This window comes from Pogoniulus pusillus, chromosome 14, assembly GCF_015220805.1.
Source record: "Pogoniulus pusillus isolate bPogPus1 chromosome 14, bPogPus1.pri, whole genome shotgun sequence".
NCBI classification, from domain to species: Eukaryota; Metazoa; Chordata; class Aves; order Piciformes; family Lybiidae; genus Pogoniulus; species Pogoniulus pusillus.
Genome location: NC_087277.1, coordinates 29,201,092 through 29,204,727, shown reverse-complemented (window position 1 = coordinate 29,204,727; position 3,636 = coordinate 29,201,092). Strand labels below are relative to the sequence as shown.

General features: G+C 49.0%; 1 long non-coding RNA gene across 1 annotated transcript; it reads left to right on the top strand.

Moving 5' to 3' along the window:
• The first annotated feature begins 948 nt into the window (after window positions 1-948).
• Window positions 949-3,328, top strand: LOC135181115 (uncharacterized). The gene is made up of 3 exons (XR_010304732.1): window positions 949-1,019; window positions 1,575-2,586; window positions 2,723-3,328. It is a non-coding gene; the product is annotated as an uncharacterized LOC135181115 (long non-coding RNA).
• Window positions 3,329-3,636: the final 308 nt, after the last annotated feature.

Sequence of the window (3,636 nt, the reverse complement as noted above, 5' to 3'; positions counted from 1 at the left end):
TCAGTGTTCCTCTTTATTTCTTCATTTTATCCTCTTAGACAAGTGTGAGTTGCTCTTCTCCAGCCAACAGTGAGCCAGAGAAGATGTCTGGTGACTACTCCAAGCAGAAATGACAAAGGGTTGGTCATGAAAAAAGTGGTTTCAATGCAACACTACAGTCCTTCTTTTCCTCCCTTCTGCCCCATCTCCCTCCTTTCCTCTCCAACTCCTGTTTTCCACCATTTCCTCCTTTTCTTTTCATCTCCTTCCTTTCCTCTCCATCTTCCTCTTTCCCCATCTTCCTCCTTTCCTCTCCATCTCCTGTTTTCCCCCAGTTTCCTCATATTCTATCTATCTCCTTCCTTTCCTCTCCATCTTCCTCTTTCCCCCATCTTCCTCCTTTCCTCTCCATCTCCTGTTTTCCCCCATTTCCTCCTTTTCTTTTCATCTCCTTCCTTTCCATCTTCCTCTTTCCCCCATCTTCCTCCTTTCCTCTCCATCTCCTGTTTTCCCCCAGTTTCCTCCTCTTCTTTCTAACTCCTTCCTTTCCTCTCCATCTTCCTCTTTCCCCCATCTTCCTCCTTTCCTCTCCATCTCCTTCCTTTCCCCCATCTTCCTCTTCTCATCTCCACCCTTTTCCCCTCAATCTCTTTCCTTTCCTCCCCATTTTCCTCTACTCATTTACACCATTTTCCTCTCTATCTTCTTCCTTTCTTCCCTATCTTCCTCTTTTCATTGCCACCCTTTTCCTCTCCATTTCCTTCCTTTCCTCCCCATCTTCCTCTTATCATCTCCATCCTTTTTCTCTCCATCTCCCTCCTTCCAGCACCACCTCTCCATTTTCACCCTATCTGCCCCTTTCCCACTCCACACAGCATTCCCCCCCCAACCCAGAGCCCCTGGGCTCTGTTGGAGTCTCCTCCCTCCCCAGGTGTGACCACTGCCCTCCCTGCCCACTCCCCTTTAGAATGGGCCCCAGGAGCAGCATAAGCCCCAAGTTTGCCCAGCTGGGCAGAGGGATCCTCCTCCTGGCATCACTGGTGAGTGCCCATGGTGCACCCTGGGTGAATGGTGGAGGGGATCAAAGGCTGGGGGGCCTGGTGGGCCCCCCGGCTAGGTAGGAGTAGGTCACTCTATTGATGGCCACTGTAGCATCACCCATGGGTGCTGGTTGGGCTGCCTTACTTAGGCTGAGCTCCTCTGTGCTTAGCTGCTGCTTTGTGCTCAGTGTAAGGCTGTAACAACGACAGGAATAAATCCAGTCAGCAGTGCAGCCGAAGAGATCAGAAACGAGCAGGGCTCAGTTTCTGTAGCTGGAGCTCTGAGACAGTAACAGAGATTATGACAGGTTAATGGGGACTGTGACATTCCCTCCCCGTGTAAATGAACACTGAACTCGAGCCCCTTTGGCTTCCCTGAGCACTAGTAAAGAGCAGTATAAGGGAGACCTCATGTAAAGCAACCATATGCTTATAATTATGCAAACGTTGTAGATCCCCTGTGTGAAATTTCACATCTTTATTGCTTCTATTTTAATGTTTACAAAGTCAGCAGCGATTTTCTTTTTCTTCCAATACCAAACCTCTCCAAACCAGGAAAGACAATTTCCTACCTCCTTTATCATCTTCCACACCGGCACGACTGAAAGCTGAGCCGCTCCCCGCAAGACCTCTTCCCTTTCTCCCCCTCTCCCGCTGCAGTTTGGGTCCCTGATGTCAGGATGCGTTTTGAATGCGGGAGAGGCTTTGCTCTTCGTGCCCATCCAGGAAGTTTTCAAGGGCCAGCCAGAGGCAATATGGTTCTAATCTAAGACGGCGACAAAAATGCAGGGAGTTCGCAGAGGAGCGACGTTGCCGCTGGTTCGTGGCAAAATAAAACGCAGTGCAAAGCAGCCGCGGTGCACGGGGGTAGCTTCTCCTGACTCTTCTTGTGAAGAGCCTAACTGCCAAAAGCAGGAGCAAAAGAGAAAGAAGTGGCAAAGCTCATCCCTCTGCCGTGGGGCTGCACAAGCCTCCACCAAGCTGGAGCTCGGGAGAGCCCGCGGGGCGCTGAGAGAAGCGCAGATTCCTCTTGGGGTGCTTGGAAAGTGAAAGAACTTTCCTGGAGGGGACAAGGCAGGAGATGATTCAGACTCTTCCGAAGCAGCCCCGCTGGCGTGGGTGTGCGCCTTCCCCTCCCGAAGCAGCGCTGCTGGCGTGGGTGTGCGCCTTCACCTCCCGTTAGTTCGTTCACACGCCATCGTTTTGGCAGCTAAAATCCTTGGTCTGCTTAGACTTTGGAGGTTTATGTTAACAGTTTGGAAGAGTGTGGAAGGCTGAGAGAAATATGCTGGGGGAGAGGGGGGAGTTAGGGTTTGTTGTACTAAGCAGCGACAAAATATTTGTCTAATCTGACGAGCCAGGATGCAGGCAGCAGAGAGAGAAACTTGGTGCTCCATCCTCAAGGATGCTGTCATGTGAGAACAGGACAGTCCTGAGTGGAGGCAAGCAGGGAGAGGAGATGATGCAGTACCTGCAAGGGAATGTTCACCAGGCAGCAGAGAAAAGAAACCTGGTGTTCCATCCCCAAGGATGCTCTCATCTGAGAGCAGGACAGTCCTGCATGGAGGTGAGCAGGGAGAGGAGATGGTGGATTACTCACAAGGGAAAGTTCACCGGGGAAAGGGGTTGCAACTTCTGGGTTAAAATCTACTACTTCTCTGAAAAAAGAAAATATTCCTGCACTAAAACCAAATCTTTTTCAGGAGTGCTGCAGCAAGGAAGTAGAGATGTTAAAACTACTGAAGTGCAAAGCAACGGCAGTTCAATGCCTCGGATTGAGGACCTTTGCAAAACAAGCCCCATTTTCAAAGCCAGAGCTTGTAGAGGTCGGTGTTTTGCTGAGAAGCAGCACACATGGGCACTGCAGAAGATGTGGTGCTAACTGCTGTGGCAGTAGTGAAAGCCTAGCCCATAATTATGTGATGTGACCACGATCTTTTTGCAGGGGTTTTCTGCGTTGAAGGGGTAAGAAGCCTATACTTGGAGTGGTTATGTCTTCTACTCACCCTAGCAGAGAATTATTTGGGTTCACAGGCATGAAAATACTACAACACTTTGTTCATGGTAAACCAAGGCACAAGCTAAGTCAGGGCAATTGATGCAGGGCAATTGATGCAAACAAGAGGGACTCGCTACAAAACAAGCAGCTCCCTGCTAATGCTCCTCATGCACCAGAGGTGAACCGAGTGGTGCTTAAACCAAAGCTTGACCACTTGTGCAGAGATGCCTCTAATGCTTGTCCTCAACGTGCTGCTCATTTAGTGACTCTCACAAGATCCTTCCCCATTAAACTTAGAGTGAAAATTTTACAGGTGGTTTTTGCCTGTTTCCTGGCTTTCAGATTTGCCTCTTATGATTTTTTTTGCCCCCTCCCTGCCCTGAATAGCAAATTCACAGAAAGGGGGGAGGGAGGAGGAACTGAAACATGTTCAAGCTGTGTGCATTAGTGCAAGGAGCTTAAAGGAAGTGGCTTTTAAATTGCTTTATTTTGTAGAAAGATGCTTGAAATTTGGAAGGGGGGGGGAGGAAATCAAGTTACAAAATTATTTATAATGCAATTATAAGCCCCAAACTGGCCAACTTTTATTGTTGAGAAAACCAGAAAGGAAATATTTTT